Source organism: Protopterus annectens, chromosome 5.part0 (genome assembly GCF_019279795.1).
Source record: "Protopterus annectens isolate FY-2018-M chromosome 5.part0, PAN1.0, whole genome shotgun sequence".
Lineage (NCBI taxonomy): Eukaryota > Metazoa > Chordata > Ceratodontiformes > Protopteridae > Protopterus > Protopterus annectens.
In genome coordinates, this window is record NC_056735.1 from 1,404,177,845 (window position 1) to 1,404,196,289 (window position 18,445).

An 18,445-nucleotide genomic window follows, 5' to 3' on the forward strand; every position below is an offset into this window, starting at 1 on the left:
TTATATCTATTTTGCTGGCAATATGGACATAAAGCATACTAAAGACAGTGTATTAAGAATTTATATTGGCCAGGGATTGTGTCAGATGTAACAGGGCACTGTAGGACCTGTTAGCAGTACCAAAAAATTGGCAAGACTGGAGAACAATCAAGGCTGCTTTGACTCCTTTACCTGTTAATAAGAAGCCATTTGAGAGAGTAGTAATGGATATTGTAAGACATCTTATGCCCAGAGTCTCGCAGATAAGAAATATATCATAGTAGTGGTAGATTATGCCACTAGATGGTTACATGCGGTGGCTCTATGCGGCAAAAGTTTTTCTTGACATTTTCAGCATGGTGGGTTTCTTTAGAAAAATACTGGCAGAAACAGGTGTCAATTTCATATCAAACTTGCTGGCTTACCTGTGGAAGCATTGTAGAATAAAGCATATAAAGACTACTACTTGCCATCCACAGTCAAACACTCTAACGGAGAGATTCAACTCTTTTCTGAAGACTCTGTTAAGAGCATCTGCAGACCAGTTCTAGAGGGAATGGGACAAATATCTTCCCTTCCTCCTCTTTGCAAACAAGGAGGTGTTCAAGAATCCACAGGTTTTTCACTCTTTGAGCTACTACCTAGATTTAATTTGTGATGAGCGGGAGCCTGTGTGCGATTCTCTCATGGAGTCTATTGTGGGGTATGTCCTAAACCTCTGGACTAGATTCAGGCGGCTCATGGGGATGGCCCAGGCTCAGCTGGCACAGGCAGAACAGTAGCAAAAAGTTGGTAGGAATGGACAGTCACAGCCAGAGTGTGGCCTGTAGGGTTGCAAGTAGTGGTAAGTATTCCATTTATACAATGAGGCAGCCTCGGAGGGCCCCTTCACCATTGTGGAAAAGGTGGGTGATGCTAATTATATGTTAGAGTTTTTGGACAGGAAGCAGAAGCACAAACTCTACCATGCTGACACGATAAATCCCCATCATAACAGACAGGCCATAGTACTTATTATTTGCAATAAGCTTCAGGAAGAACTGTAGGGGGATTTAGAGATGGACTTCCTAGGGGATGCTCGGTCTAATACCTTAGTGGATGGGGTAGCCCTGTCCTAACTTCTAGTCAAGTTCAAGAGATCCAAGTGACATGACAGAAATTTGAAGATGCGATTACTGATAAGCCAAGGTGTACCCACCTGGTAAAGCATCATGCAAACACGGGACCCAGAGCCCAGTAAACAAGTTTTATTACATGATACCTGAATAAGTTAGGCAAACTCTGAAAAAGAAACTGCAGGACACATTGGAATTGGGGGTAATCTAGGAGTCTAGCAGTTTCTGAGCATCTCTACTGGTGTTGATGCCAAATAAAGATATCAGCACCATGTCCTTTGTGGACTACAAGAAAAGTACAGTTTTGTACCTACCATAAATGTAGATGTTCGAGTGTTCACACTGCTGCAGTCATTACACTTGGGTTATCCTGCCGTCAGGCAGTCCTGCAGTCGGCCAGAGTTCCAAAGTCTTGGTCCGGCGTCGGTTGCTGTTGCTTCTTCCCTGACGTCAGTGCGCCAGGGATATATAAGATGCATCCAATGCCATTTTCTTGATTTTTTCTTGCCCCAGATGTCAGGTGCCCCCAAGTAAATAGGCAATACATATTGCTAGTAAAAAATATACATATAAAATAAAAAAACAATACCTTCAGTTACAAGCAAATACACCACAAAGGTTGTATAGGATAGAAAGGTATAGATAAGTCCAGCTAGTTCAGAGGGGATGGAGGGAGGGTAACCTGGACTGCAGCAGTGTGAACACTCGAACATCTACATTTATGGTAGGTACAAAACTGTACTATGTTCATCGTGTTACACTGCTGCAGTCATTACACTTGGGTAGAATCCCAAAGCTAAGGTTGGGTGGCTGGTCTATAAAGAGTTAGGATTGGCTATGAGGCCCTGCAGAACTGCAGTGACAATTCCTGCTCTGGATTTAGAGTAAAGAGGCAAGTGGTAATGCTTGGTAAAGGTGTGCACTGAACTCCAAGTTGCAGCCTCCAAAATTTCCTTGGTAGGTACTCCTCTGAGAAAGACTGTTGAAGTGGCTGTTGCCCTGGTGGAATGTGGCCTAATGTTATTAGGGACTGATTTTCCATGCTGCGTGTAGCAGTAACAAATACAGTGTCCTATCCATTTGGATTTAGTTTGCTTTGAGATAGCCTTGCCCTGTGATCCTGCAGCATTTGCTACAAACAGTTGCTCAGTTTTCCTGAAAGCTTTTGTTTTGTCCAAGTATAAGCGTAGCTGCCTGTGTATGTCCAAAGAGTGCAGAAGTTTCTCCCCTTTATTCTGGGGGTTTGGATAAAAAGTTGGCAAATGGATGGTTTAGTTAAGAGCCACACTAGATACCACCTTTGACATAAAGGTAGGGTTTGTCCTTAAAGAAACCCTGTCCTGATGAAAAATTATAAAAGGTTCCACTGCCATTAATGCCTGTAGCTCTGAGACTCTTCGTGCTGAAGTTACTGCCAGGAGCAGAGCTGTTTTCCATGATAACATTTTTAGATTGGCTGTATTGGCTGGCTCAAAAGATGGCAGGGTCAGTTTTTCCAAAACGAAATTGAGGTCCCAAGTTGGTGTTGGTGCTCTCCGGGGCAGTCTTATGTTTTTAGCCCCTCTGAGGTACTGCTTTAGCAAGGGGTGAGAGAATAAAGGAGGATCCATGTTGTAATGTGCTGAAATGACAGAGGCATGGATCTTAATTGATGAGAAGGATAGGCCTTTGTCCAGCATCTCAGTTAAGTATTGTAAAATCTGAGGAATGTTTGGGACAAGAGGGTCAAGGCTTTGAGCCTGGTTCCAGGCGCAGAATCTCTTCCATTTTTCTGAGTAAGCTTTCCTGGTGCTAGGCCCCCTGGCCTCCAAAATGACATCCATAACAGCTTTAGAGAGAGGTGTTGCCTGTTTGACTAATGAATCTGCCATGCAGCCAGGTTTAGGGTTTTGAGCTGACCGTGCAGGATCTGATGGTTTTGTTGAGTCAGAAGGTGTGGAATTTGAGGCCAAATCCATGGTGGGCCTTGAGCTAAGTTCTTTAAGACTGGGTACCAGTGCTGGGGTGGCCAGTCTGGAGCAATCAGGCTCATCTGTGGTTTTTCTTGTCTGGCTTTTAGGAGTACCTTTGAAAGGAGAGGCAGTGGTGGGAAGGCATAAACTTTTAGGCTTTTCCAGCTGATCGAGAGAGCATCCACTTTCCATGCTTGTGTGTGATAAGTCCTTGTGCAGAATTTTTGTAGTTGGCAATTCAGTGGGGAGGCAAAAAGATCTAGGTCTGGGCATCCCCATTTTTGAATTACCATGCTGAAGATTTGTGGATTCAATTTCCATTCGTGAGGGTCCATGATATTTCTGCTTAGATCATCTGCCAGAGTATTTTTCTTTCCTGGCAGGAATTGTGCTTGCAGATGAACTTGATACGTTAGATCTGTGTTCCACAAGGCCATGGCTTGCCTGCATAGGGGATAAGAATGAGTGCCCCCTTGCTTGTTTATGTACCACATTACTGTAGTGTTGTCTGTCTTTAATAATAATTGTCCTGGATGCAGAAGGTCCTTGAAAGCTGTTAGGGCATTTTGAACAGCCAACATCTCTTTTTGATTGATGTGAAGATGCACCTGGTCTGTGGTCCACTTGCCCTGAATGCATTTTCCTGCCATGTGTGCTCCCCAGGCGTAATCCGAAGCATCTGTTGTTAGAGACTGCCTGGCTGTGGGTAGGGTAAAAGGCTGACCCTTGTTTAGGTGACATGCCTGTGCCCACCATCAAAACTCCTGTTGTAGGCATGGAATCATTGGTATTACTACTTCTAAATTGTGAGAGTGTTGAGTCCAAACACTTTTCAGATACCATAGTAATTTCCTCATATGCAGTCTGGCATACGGTATTAGTAGTATGCAGGATGCCATGAATCCCAGGGCCTGCAGAATTTTTCTTGCAGGGAGATGGGACTTTTTTTGCCAGTAATTGAAAATATTGAGTTACTTGAACTTGTTTGTCTGGAGTGAGATAAGCCATCTGGGCCGTTGTATTTAAGCTGGCACCCAGGAATATAATCTGTTGTGAGGGCACTAGTTTTGACTTCTTTTCGTTTACTGTGTACCATAGAGAAATCAGCAACCTTTTTACAAATGCCAGATGCTGTAGAAGAATGCCTTTTGTCTCTGCTTGAATGAGGCAGTCGTCCAGGTATGGATATATTTGAATACCTTTTTGTCTGCAAAATGCAATTACTGGTGCCAGGCACTCTGTAAAGACCCTGGGCGCAGTAGATAAGCCAAAGGGCAGCGCAGAGACTTGGTAGTGCATTGTACCAGCTTCTGCAATTTTGTCCGATAGGGACATGCAAGTATGCCTCTGAGGTCCAGAGTAACAAGCCAAGCCTTCTTGCCCAGCATGGGGAGAAGCTGCTGTAATGTCAACATTTTGAATTTCGGAATATCCAAGTAAGTATTTAGAATTGAAAGGTCTAGTATGGGCCTCCAGGCCTTGTCCTTTCTGGGGACCAGGAAGAGTCTTGAGTAAAATCCTTGTCCTTGTTCCTGTTGTGGTACTTTTTGAATAGCTCTCATGTCCATGAGGGCTGAAATTTGTTTTTGTGCCTCTGCCCATTGATTTTGTGGCAGGTCTGGCATTCCTTTTAGCCTTGCTAAACTATGAAAGTGGAACCTGTAACCTTGAGACATAATATTCAGAACCCATTTGTCTTGGGTGATTGTTTGCCAGTTTTGAGAAAAAAGTGCTAGTTTTCCCCCTAAGGGGGCTGCCAAAAGGGAAGTGCTTGGTGTACGAAGGGGGAAGTCATTGGAACTGTTTCCTGTAAGGTTGAGACTTGTCCTCACCTCCTTCTGGGGTTGAGGTGCCCCACTGTCATTGTCTGTTAGAGCCTTGGGGTTGAGATCTGCCTCTTGGGCATCTGTATCTGCCTCTCTGTGGCCTGTCTGTCACTGGAAACGTCCAATTCTTTGTTGGCCAATTTCTGCTAAATCGAGGTGGCTGTACATGTAAGAAATCCTTCACTGTTTGCATAGATTTAGCTTTATCCTCCACACCTCTTCTGCCTTAACACCAAACAAGGTATCATGCTGTAAAGGAGCATCCAATAATTTTGCCTTAACATGATCAGGTAAATTCTGTTCTTTTAACCAAGCATGTCTTCGAATCACAGAACCTGTAACTGCAGCTCTACAAGAGGCCTCTAAAGAATCAAAACCACATTGCAGAGTATGTTTTCCCACCTGTTCAACTGCATGCAATAAATCCTGCATTTCTTTACAGTCAGGAACTTCTGAGCTTGCAAGCATTTTCTGTTTTAACTGAGCCATTAAATATTGTTGGTACTTAAGCATGTGAAACTGGCAATTTAAAGCCCTTACTGCTAAAGTTGCAGAAGTGTAAACTTTCTTCCCCCATCTATCCAAAGCTCTGGAATCTCTGTCAGAGGGTACTGGATTTTTTTGCAATGGAAGCCTTAACCCCTTTTGGACCCTGGGAAATAGTTTCTGGATCAGCAGAAGGGTTTTTATAAAGAAACTTGTGGGAGTCAGGGACTCTACCTATCTGGCTTAGCTGGTGCAGGGGGCAAAGAATCAGGAGATAAGTTGGATTCAGAGAACACATCATCCACAACATCTAGCACAGGCGGAATAGCCAGGGGCCTGTACTGAGGCAATAAAAGGAAATCCCTGAGCCTTTTCTTGGATTCTGAATAACCCTGACTTTCCCAATGGAAATGCTCCCTCATGGTGTGTAAAGTTTCCCCAAAAGAATAATCCTCAGGAGGAGAGGCTGAAGGGATAGATTCTTCAGCATCTGAGTCCTCATAGGGGGGGTAGAGAGTATCCCTAGACTGAAAAGGAATCAGAGGAAATGGAAACCTGATCAGAGGAATCAAAGTCTGTATCCTGCCTAGACCTTTTCTCAGGAGGGGGATGGGAACCCCTGATTAGAGTAATGAGGTCTTCGGCCATTTTAAGCATCTGTTTCTTAGGCATGGAGGACTGTCCAAGAGAATGCTGTACTTGCTTATTTGTTTGGCTGTTGCTTTAAAGGTAAGTTGTGAAGGTCTGAAAACACCCTCAGAAGCCGATGCCTGCTCAGCGGCTCCGGACCCACCTGAGGGATTAGTTTCCGTAGGCCCAATACCTTGAGTTTCCAGAGGCCTAGTTGTCTCCACGTGGGAGTCGGAGGCGGCCTGTGGCTCTGAGGTAGCGGGTGTCAGGGGCTGCGAAGGCGCCTCACTGAGAACCAGCGACTGGCCTAGAAGAGGTTTTGTCGTCGGTTTTGGACCTCGGATGCCTGTCTTTATCCTTGTCTTTGCGTTTTTTCAGAATTGCAGTCGTCGGTTGATCCAACGGCATAGTATAATTGAACCTTCGGCCAAAGTAATGCAAAGCAAAATCAAAACGTCTTTTTATAGTGCGTTTGTTAAATCTAGCACAAAACCGACAACTATTGACGTTGTGATCAGGGTCTAGGCATGGAATACAGTAAGAGTGGAAGTCCTTATGAGGTATTTGCTTCCCACAAGAAATACAATTATTAACTTTTTCTGACATCGGTCTGAGGCAAGAAAAAAGTTTCCCCAATGGGGTACTTAGCTTTAGTGAAGACTTCGGATCTGAAATTCGACTTTGAAAATCTCAGGAGTCGGCCAACCGGCACTTGCAAACTGCTTCTGCTTCGGGCACCGTGCGGCAAGAAAGACTGAAGAAAATGGCGTCGGATGCATCTTATATACCCCTGGCTCTCTGACGTCAGGGAAGAAGCAACAGCAACCGACACCAGACCAAGACTTTGGAACTCTGGCCGACTGCGGGACCGCCTGATGGCAGGATAACCCAAGTGTAATGACTGCAGCAGTGAAACACAATGAACACCTGAAAACTCACACAGAAAAAGATGATTGCACCATGCCTACGACAAATGAAACTTTAGAGCAACTGGGTCAAACTAAGTAGCTAACTGCTAATGACATGGTCAAGGGTAATTGGCAGGTACCCTTCACATCTGCTGGAAGGAAGAGGCCAGAATCTGTATCAGTCAGTCCTGATTACAGCATAAAATGACACTTCTGACTCTGTGGTGGGGGCTTTAGTTAGCCATGTTTCTTCTGATGGAGAAGTACATTACCCCACAATAATTCTACAAACAACAGGTCTGACATAAATTTGGTATCGCTATTTTGTGTATTTAAATCACAAATTTCAATCCAGTGAGGAATCTTATGTAGCCATAGAGGAGAAGTGTCTGGGTTTTACAAAAGATACAATCTTATTTGTATGTTAAAACATTCACTGTGGTTATAGACCACGACCCTTTAAAATGGCCATACAGAGCAAGTGGGCAGAATGGAAAGTTTCTTAAGGGTTTAAGCTTTGCAGTCCTATAACATTTTTTTAACTCCCCTTCTATCACTCTGACAGCCATCCCACTGCCCCACATCCTTTGCTAGGTCTACTGGCATGCCAATCTCCCTGGCCCAATTCCCGAATTTAAGACCAGGCCAGTCCTGTCCATCTTCTACCCTGGTGGGTTTATTCTTATGACCTATCCTGGTTCTCCTTTCCCCCCTTTGCAATCCCATAGTTCTTGTCTGAGGGGTGGACTTGCAATGTAGATGTGTAGCATATTGCCCCACCTCTACGACAGTTCAGCCAAGTCTCTACCCTTCCCTCCTTTGGATCACATCTCCCAACAGCTATATCCCCAGTTTCAAATGGGATCCACATAGCACCACCCACCTCAGGGATGGTAATACCCATCGCTCCCTACTTCTCCTTCAGTCGCCAGAGCAGTTAATCAAACCTGAGTCAGTTGGGCCTTAGTCAGGGCTTTATCCCTCTATTCCAATGGAGTGGCTATGCAACCTTATAACATGGGTATCCAACATAAATGTGGCAACACTAATGAGAATGCAGATGGTCTACCTAGAAAAGGAAGGGGGCCACTGTGTTAAAGGACTGCACCTTTGTTTCAAGCTTTTCTTGAGAGATGTTTTTAACAGGTGGCTTGCTTGAGGTTCTTATGGAGGGAAAACTGTGACTGGGTTGATACTGATTTAAATACATTGCCCAATTCCTACTATTAATATATTTGTTCTGCAAAAGGTATATAACTTTGCAGCTTTTGCTCTTGTAAATGTAAAAAGAGATGAAAGGAAGGAAAATTCATGAATCTGGTGGTTCAAATATAAAATATAATTTTTTTGCATTTCCTGTGATGTCAACTCATACATGTAATTACAGTTCCCTTCAAAGTAGCAGTTGACTAAGGCTGTGAAAAGAAATCACATATTAAAGTGTAGTCAGTTAAGCGATATGTGTGTACTGGTCTTTTCTACCATCTCCAGGCTGATGCAATTAAGTCCGTTTTACAGATCAAATAAATGGTTTAGGTACCTTTGCTGTGGGAAAACAAACTACTAAAACAATATGGTATAATTTTTATACTTATATTTAATAACAGGAACACCACCATCTTACTTGAGACAGCAGACCTTTACACACCCTGTGATAATTGATCTGTTTCCTACACAATATTTACTTGCATCCCAAACTGTACTTCCTTGCCATTCCCTGTCCTAAGTTCACTAATTAAGCAGAAAATACTATGGTGCTGACAGAAAGCTTACATAATATTTGAAAATAAGTAATCCAGTCCAAAGCATGAGTTGCGCCTTCTTTCATATAAGCTTACCTGGTCATCCAAACTTATACATATTCCAAGGAGCTCCAAAAGGCCCATTACTGACATGAGATAAAGACAGGGTCAACTCCTTCAAAGGGCAATAGCAACCCAACTACTTAAGGATTGATCTTGCTATTGATGTGCAAATAAGACCTTCATAAGCTGATGTACTGATCAAATGACTGCGTCCACTTCCAAATCATATGCTTTCAAGCCTAGAATAAAAACTGTCCTAAAACAGGGTAACAGAGCACTATGCCCCACACACAAGTAAATCTTAAACTTGTTAGAAGATGAAAGAGGTAAAAGTAAAACAAGAAGATTAACAATAAGCTGGGGAACACATTTTGCGTGGTGGAATTCCAACACTCTACAAACAAGAAACTATGGTCATTACTGTGATGGACAGGTCCTGCCATTGCCACCAAATATCAGGGATGACTTGCACTGATGGTGGTACCATTGCCAGCCTAAATGTGGTACCTTCTGCCACACCTACAAGAAGATTAGGTTAGCTCTGGAGGAGTTTGATACACTGGCAACAGGTGTATCAGTTAGGCATGTGATGGACAAGGGTTATGGTTCTTGGATCTGCTTAACAGTCCCAAATACGTCTGATGGCTACCAGAGGAATGGTCTTTTGAGTCACACCACTGTCTAACAGGTTATAAAAAAATCCATGCAAACTTGATTTGTTGACCAATTCAATAAATGCAACCTGGCCCCAAAGAACATAAAGGAAACATGTATTGCTGTCCTGGGTATGGGATTCCTACATACACACCAAATAACTAAGCTTGCTGTATAATAAGAAGTTATGTACCTACCATAACGTTCCATGTTAGTTGTCTTCTTCTCGCCTTCTTTCTTGCTGGTTGGGTTCGGAGCCGATCCTCGGCTCCGACTCGGCCATCTTCAAAAGCTTGAGAGCTGCTTACTGGCTCGAGGCCCCCCTATGTCCCATGATGCCTGGCGCTAGATACCCAGATTTCGTTTGGTAACCTAACTACAGACATAATAACAACAATTATAATAATACAGTAAATTTAGCAGGATACAGGAACCTACTGGAGAGACTGACAGAAGTAATAGCCAGAGAAGACTCAGCCAGTGATCAACAAACCTAAGGAACTCTTCTCAGTCTACTAGGATAGGGGGATGGAGGGTGGGACGCAAGAAAGAAGGCGAGAAGAAGACAACTAACATGGAACGTTATGGTAGGTACATAACTTCTTAATGTTAAGTTGTCTATCTCGCCTTCATTCTTGCTGGTTGGGACAGCGTCCCTAGCACCTCAATCCTGGGTGGCTCATAGGAACAGACTCTTCAGAACAGTGGAACCAAAATCAGCTCTGCTTCTGGAAGCCACATCCAGTTTATAATGTGAAATGAAGGTATGTGGATTAGCCCATGTAGCTGCTGCACAAATAGTTTCCATTGGCAATCTGGCCTGAAAAGCCACAGAAGTAGCTAGAGCTCTGGTGGAGTGACCTTTGGGTTTAGCAGAAAGCTCTTTATTTCTTAACTGATATATAAAGGTAATAGTAGAAGTCAACCACCTAGATAAGGTGACTTTTGACACTGGTATGCCTTGTTTTCCCTCAGCGTAAGACAGGAATAAGTGGTCTGATTTTCTGATTTGCTTGGTTCTATGCAAGTAAAAGCGTAATTGTCTATGGACGTCCAGCTGATGTAACTTGTATTCTGCCTTGTTGGAATAATTTGGAAAGAACACAGGTAGTTCAATGGACTGATTCAAATTATAATCAGAAGTAACCTTTGGAAGAAAGGAAGGGTTAGTCCGAAGAGAAACTCTATCATTGTGAAAAACTAGGTAAGGAGGATGAACACAAAGAGCCTGAAGTTCAGAAACTCTTCTGGCCGGCGTAACTGCAACCAGAAGAAGGGTTTTCCAAGAAAGAAACTTCAAGGAACAGGAAGCTGCCGGTTCAAAGGGGGGCAGTATCAGGGAAGCTAGAATCAAATTCAGATCCCACGGAGGCGGGGGATCTCTTACTGGGGGCCTGAGTAGAGTGGTCCATTTAAGAAAGGCTTTACAAAGCTTATGGGACATGATGCTGGAATCAGACAGGCCCATATGAAAGTTTGAAATTGCAGCTAGCTGAACTCTAATCATGGCAGAAGAGGATCCTGTTCGAAAAAGTTCTGCTAGAAATTCTAAAATATGGTGCACAGGGGCTGAAAAGGGATCTATCTTCCTGTTCTCTGCCCATAAGGAAAAACGTTTCCACTTGCTAGCGTAAGTTTTCCTAGTAGTCGACTTATGCGAGGATAAGAAGATTTCACGCACCAAATGAGAGATGTTGGGAAGCCTGGCTACGGTCGGAAGTGGAGAAACCAAGCAGTGAGCTGGAGAGATTGAAGAGATTGGTGCAGTCCGCCCAACTGATGGATCAGGAGTTCTGGAATTGGGTCCAGGGTCCAGGGCTGCTCCAGAAGGTGATGATGCAGGAAAGGGAACAATATGTCGAGGCCAGTAAGGGGCAATGAGGATAATCTTGCATCCCAATGTGGTAGCTTTCTGAATTAGTTTGGGAATCAGGAGAAATGGAGGGAATGCATAAAGAAGTCCCTGGGGCCAATCGTGAACTAGAGCATCTCTGGGGAGGTGTCCGGGGAGAGGAAGGAGAGAGAAGAAATTGTCACACTTGCTGTTGAAGGGGGTGGCAAAAAAGTTGCAGCAAGGCTGACCCCATTTGCGGAAGATTTTGTCCGCCACAGTCTGATTGAGAGACCACTCGTGAGGCATAAGAATTGCTCTGCTCAGCCTGTCTGCTATAACTCTGGACTTCCCAGGGATGTGCGCTGCTATCAGAAACCCTTTGGAAGAGATCGCCCACTGCCAAAGTCTGAGTGCTTCCCGACATAAGGGGTACGACTTGGTTCTGCCCTGCTTGATGTACCATACCACTGACATATTGTCTGTTTGAATTGCAATGGTCCCGGTGGGAAGAGAGTTCTGAAGAGCTTTCAACACTAAAAGCACGGCTCTCATCTCCAAGACATTGATATGCAGATGGTACTCATAAGGCTGCCAGGTGCCTTGAACTGTTCTGCCCTGAAAATGCCCCCCCACCAGATCAGGGAGGCGTCCGTGGTCACCGTAGCTACTGGAGGAGGAAGAACGAATGGTCTGCCCTGGTGTAATGATGGGGAAGCCATCCACCAAACAAGTTGGTTTTTGCATGACTGTGTGATCATTATCATGTGAGAGACTGGGATTTGCTGGAAGGACCATTGTGTGAACAACATCCACTGAAGAATCCTCAAGTGAAAACGTGCAAGGGGAACTAGTATTATAGCCGCTGCCATGAGACCCAATGTTTTTAGGACAAATCTGGCCTGAATCTTTTTGCAACCTAATAAGACCTGCACATGTCATCGAACGGTTAACACTCTGTCTGCTGGGAGAGCCGCTGACATGTCCTTTGTGTTTAAATTTGCGCCTATAAAGTTGATAGATTGACAAGGTGACAATGCAGACTTTTTGAAATTTATTGTGATGCCTAGAGTAGGGCATGTTTGGATGGTGTAGTCCCTGGCTAGTAGCAGGCGATGCCTAGTGGTTGCAGTAAGGAGCCAGTCATCTAAATATGGAAATATCTGGAATCCTTGCCATCTCAAGTGAGCGGTGACTACTGCCAAACATTTGGTGAACACCCTGGGGGCTGTGGTGAGACCAAAGGGCAGCGCTCTGAGCTGATAATGACTGGCTCCCAGCCGGAAGCGGAGGAATCTTCTGGAGCGTCTGTGCATTTTGATATGGTAGTACGCGTCCTGAAGATCTGTGGAGCACATCCAATTGCCCTGACCCAGAAAGGGTAAAATGGACTGTAGCATGACCATCCGGAACTTCGTTCTTTGCACAGACCTGTTTAGTCTGCGGAGATCCAGAATGGGTCTCCAGTCCCCGGTCTTTTTTGGTACCAAAAAGAACCTTGAGTAAGTTCCAGATCCTTGTTGGTCTGCTGGGACTGACTGGATGGCTCTTTTTCTTAGCAGTTTTGAAATTTCTTGAACTGCTTGATCCCTTAGATTGGTTGGAACATCTGGAAGGGATTTGTTGGAAAAGAGTTGAGTGCGAAAGAAGGGAATTTTGTAGCCTTTGGATATGACAGAAAGTACCTATTTGTCTTGTGTTATACTTTGCCAGGCTTTTGGGTACAGCGATAATCTTCCCCCGACTGCCTCCGAAGGTGGACAGTCGGGCAGCACTTCAGGGATGTTGGAAAGGCTTGTCAAAGAAGGATTCTCTTTGGCCCTGATTTTGCGGACCCCCTGCCCCTAGAGTGGCGTCTATTGTTGTTCCCTCCTCTGCCCCTGGAGGGGAACTCTCCACGTGTGTCAGGCATGGCTCCCTGGGATTTTCGGAACCACATCTTCCCACTCTTCTGACCCTTGGGATACGGTCTTGAAGGAGTGGAAAAACGGACTCCAATGGTAGAGAGTCTTGTTTTCCTGCTCACACCTGGTAAGGGTATTCTTCACCTGTGGTCCAAACAGAGCAGAACCATCAAAGGGGGTGTTGGTAAAAGACATCTTGAAGGGTTCCGCAAAGTTGCATAACTGCATCCAAGCGTGTGTCTTCAAAGCCACACCTGTGCCTGAGGCCCTACTCGCTCCATCGGCTGCATAAGAGATGAGCCGCATGGAGGAGTTTACTACAGAATTTAGAGTCGCCAGCTGGGAGGCAATCTTAGCCTGAGCCCCCACAGCTGATGGATCTTGAAGGGTATCTCCTAGCTCTTTAAGGAGATCTTTTTGAAGGCAGGTAAAATGGCACAAATAGTTCAGAGACCTCATGGAAAAGGTCACTGAGGAAAACAATGGGTTGGAAGGGTGGCCTAATGGTTAAGGTGTTTGCCTTACAAACACAAGGTGCAGGGTTTGAGTCTCACAAGGGACACTTGGCTAAGCTTAAAATGGCTTGCAAGGTCAGTTAGCTTAGTACAAACCTATGAGTAAAATCCACTTCCCATATCTGTCCATCGTCCTAGATTCCTTATTAGGGGAATGGACAGACGAAGAAGTTTCAGCCAACTCCTTTTTAGTGGCCGCTGCTACCACCATGGCATCCACGGGAACACCCTTGGTCAGAAATTGCTTGTCTTGAGGGGCAGTGATTAATTTTGTGGGCCTACGAGGAGTTGGTTCCACTGAGTCTGGAGCTGACCACGCATTTCGAGCCACCACCGACATCAGTGGATCGAAAGGCAGAGACACCCAGGAGGTGGAGGGTTGGGAACCAAATGCGTCCAGGAATACCGACTCATCCTCAGAAGGGTTAAGGGTAGTCCAGTTCCCCCTCTGCCTAAGGATTTCAAGGATGTCTGAGAAGGAGACATCCTCAGAGGGGGATCTCTGGGACCCTTCCGACTCCTCCAAGTCAGTATCTGAAGTGACAGACTCAGGGGAGTCAACATGCTTCCTCTTGCATTTCCTCTTTCGAGGGGGCTCCTCTGAATGAACGGGGGAGACCTCGGAAGAGGAAGATACACCCAATGGGTGCCCTGGAGTGCTTGTTCCCCACGCTTGGTGTCTGGAGGAGGGGCAGCGGCAGGAGCAGGCACCATGAGGGGAGGAGCCGATGAGGCTGACTGTGAGGCTGACTCAGATGCCAGCACACTCCTCATGACCTCGAAGGCGCCCCTTCCCGATACCAGAGAAGGCTCCAGCTCTGAAGAGACTGGAATCCTTCCCAGCACTGAGAGAGATGGCTCCGAAGCCGATGTAGGAGCCGAACTCACCTGCGCCGAAGCTCCTAGAGGGAGAACGGGGTCGGACAAGCGTCCGATGTCACTCGCCCCCTCGGAGCTGACGAGGGAGTCCCGGCGCCCAGATCCCTCCAAGGACGGCACCATGGAAGAGATCGGAGCCAACAGAACCGAAAGGGGAAGTATCGGCACCGATGGACCCACGGTTCCAGACACAACATGCTCCAGCTCCGAACTCAAGGGATGAGTTGAAGGAGGAACCACCGGAGAAACAGAGCCGAGCCCTGATGAGGGGGGCTGGATAGCATTTTTGCCAGGGCCTGCGACTTTAAAAGCCTGCTCACCACTCTCTCCAAATCATGGTCAGATAACCTAGATGACCGAGAAGAGTGGGACCAATGACTACGCTCAGATTGTAGTAAGGGTGACCCTGGAGCAGAGTGTATCGACTCCAAGGATGGTGACCTGGAGCGTTTTTGACTCCCTGACGGTTCCGACGGTAGAGTCGGGGCCAACTGGGAGATAGGTACTTCAGCTCTGGTCGTAGCCGAAGTTGACACAGAGATAGGTGCTTCGGTTCCAGCCGGAACCGAAGTTGAAGCAGAAGCCATACTCGGCAACGGCTCCGAGCTGGGAGCAGACGGCTTCGATGGCCTAAAAGGTTTCACTGACTGAGTCTTGGCCGGTGATTCTTCAGGTTTAAGCAAACCCCTAAGGATAAGCTTATTCCTACGCTCCTGCAGGACTCTTGGACTAAAGGCGTGACACACCGAACAAGAGTCCTGCAGGTGTAGGGAGCCCAAGCAATAAACACAAGAAGTGTGACCATCTGTCAGAGACATTTTCTGACAGTATGAGTCACACTTCTTAAATCCCGACACTTTTGTGTCTTTAGACATTCCTGTGAAGGAAAATCAATTACAAAGAACAAGTACAAAGGAGAGTAGGTAACTGGAAAAAAATATACACAAACTAGCACGCACACACACACACACACACACACAATATATAATATAAGACCTACAACTATCACAATTTCTAATGAACTTTGTCTATCTTAAAAAATAAAACAATGATAAGCCTCTAACTAAAACGGCTTAGTCTGAAAAGGTAAACGGAAGTGGGGGAGGGAGAGGAAAACTCTCTAAGGAGAAAACAAGTTTTTAAGGGGGGGGACACTAACAAACTACCATAGAACCTACAGCTAAGCTATGACAATAAGCGTATATTCAATAAAGTACAAAAAAGTCCTAAATATAGTGAATAAAGAGAAAATATACGACCTGAGCCAGTAAACGCAACCTCGTAGCAGAAGCGGCAAATGAGATCTGGGTATCTAGCGCCAGGCATCATGGGACATAGGGGGGCCTCGAGCCAGTAAGCAGCTCTCAAGCTTGGACATAGGGGGGGCCTCGAGCCAGTAAGCAGCTCTCAAGCTTTTGAAGATGGCCGAGTCGGAGACGAGGATCGGCTCCGAACCCAATCAGCAGGAATGAAGGTGAGATAGACAACTTAACATTACTGATTCACTACATGTAATGCAATCCATTACAGAAGTTTCAAAGTTCAATGCGCTTAAAAAAAAAATCCTCCAAGAATCATATAAGCTTAGCCATACAAGTTCATGAATGAATGAATGAACAGTGCTGGCCCTGCTGGCAAAAAGGGTTAAAACACTAACTAAGCTACAGACAACTAGAGTTCAATTAGTGACTCAGGCACCTGACAGACGTTGTAGGATATTATGGGAGTTAAATGGCTGTTGCTGGTTTGCCCATGTTGGGGTGGGGGGGGTGGGGTAGGTGGATCTGGTTTGCTACCTGGGTATACTTAAGCACAGCTCTAGGTGTTGCACCCATGGGTCACAGGCCTGGTGAGACTATGCTACCACTGTGCATCTGCACTGACTGGGGATGTTAGCATGAGATGGCACACTTCCTCCAGCAAGACAACATTGCTGGTGCTCACAGAAGCCATCATGGAGAGACAGGGGCAATGCTCCAACAGGAGGGTAGGCTACTCTGATGGATCTGGACATAGACCTATTCTCTACTGCCTGACTCTTGCTATGCATGGAATGAAAGAACTAATTAAGCTCCCTGGGTAGGAACAAATGGGTCAGTGGATTCTTGTATAACACCACAACCGACCACAAACTTTTGAACAATAAAACCCAGTAGCACAATAACAAGTGCCGGACCACCAATAGCTTAATATCCAAAGTTTTTATTACAAAAATGGTAAGCGCTTTCGGCTGTATAATACCAGCCTTCATCAGACAATTTTAAAACACACATTGCATTACTTTTAAACCTTGTAGGTAATGAGCAATTAATTAATTAACCAATGATAGTAAAGCTCATTAATATTCAGCAGTGGATTCTTGCCTAGACTGGGAACGCCTAGCTTTCACCCCTGACATGACAAACGGGACAACTGGGGTAAAGGTAGAAGAGCCATGAGGAAGGCATGGGTGAGTTGTCAAAAGAATCAATATCCATCATCTAACCAATGACTGCAGGCACACGTTTCAAACCATAGTTTATGATATTGCTAGTGTACAATTCATTGTATAGTGTGCCTGCAGGCACACTACACAATGAATTGTACACTAGCAATATCATAAACTATGGTTTGAAACTCAAAACTGTCACCAGCATAACCTGCAACTCTGAATGTGGCTCCTCATCAGCCCAAAGCATTTGAATCACCTTAAAAACGGACATGTATATAGTATACTGCATTTGATTAACAAAGACTAGCTAAATAATTAAATCTCCATCCATTTTGAAAACAGTGCACGACTGTTCACGGTCATGCAGAGCATTTCACTGAAGACTTTGAAAACCTTCTGTTTCAGCCTGCTGCTTTTTTTGCAACATATTTGTCCACAGTGGCTGGGTAAGTTTCTGTTTTTTTTTTGCTGTGCTGCATTATTAGCAGTGGGCAAGATTTAATATCCTTCAGTTTGGTGCTTAAGCAATGCAATAAGATACTGAGTTACTGATTAACATATTTAAAGCTGCTCTCATTGCTTTACATTTATACAGAGCTTCTAAGCAGTGTCCTTGGGCCTTCTTTTTTATTTCCTTAACAGTGGAGTACAGGTCACATTCATCTCATTTTTTGACTCCCCGACAAAACAGATTAATAGGCAGTAATCACGCCTTAACTCTATATTAAGGCATTGCCTGCACCTCTCCCATAACTTTTCCATCTGTGGTTTTGCTGCTGTGAAACCCACTTCCTCACTCTGATACTGCTATTCCCACAGTCTGCAAAAGATCAAAGCTGTTTGTGTCATAAGTACAGAGAAGCCTGGATAAATAAGCTCAGAATATGATTCATTCCACAGCTTGCAAAGCTCAGAACTGTGTGTCATAAGAACAGAGGAACCTGGATAAATAAGCTCAGAAAATGATTCATTCACTCCCTTAACTTGATGCTCTATTTTCAGTGTGACATAATTACATGTTTCATTGTTTAAAATGGTGAATTCTTAGTTCTTGTTATATTTTTCAACTCTTGGCTAATTCATACTTGCTTGTTTGCGCTGTTCTGCATCATATAATATACTGCTGATGTTCTACACTTCTAGCTGAGATGCTCATCAAAAAAGATCACGTATGACTAACATGCAAGTGGCATATGGCTACAAGGCAAGGCAATAGAGCTACGACCGTTTCTCAAGATAGCAAATGCATTTTTTTTTAACTAGTATTGTATAATGGAGTTCACTTCATTTCACCAAAGGAGGAAGTTTGCCACTCTTGTAGGGAAAAATGCATTGATCACTACAGTGAAGGACAGCTGTAATTCTATGAGAAAGTGGAAAGGAAAACTAATGGGGACTCGCTATCTAAACGACCACCCATTTACTAACACCAAATGCTCATGTTTTAGGGAAGAGGGGTAAATATATACTAACTAGACTTAATGTAAATAAGTATTGCAAATAATTTACATAAATTGTAAATGTATGTGT

General features: G+C 44.7%; 1 protein-coding gene across 2 annotated transcripts in view; it reads right to left on the minus strand.

The window, feature by feature from the left end:
• Nucleotides 1-18,445, minus strand: part of GRTP1 (growth hormone regulated TBC protein 1) — a 1,073,346-nt gene that overhangs the window by 499,079 nt on the left and 555,822 nt on the right. The gene's annotated exons all lie outside the window — the stretch shown is intronic.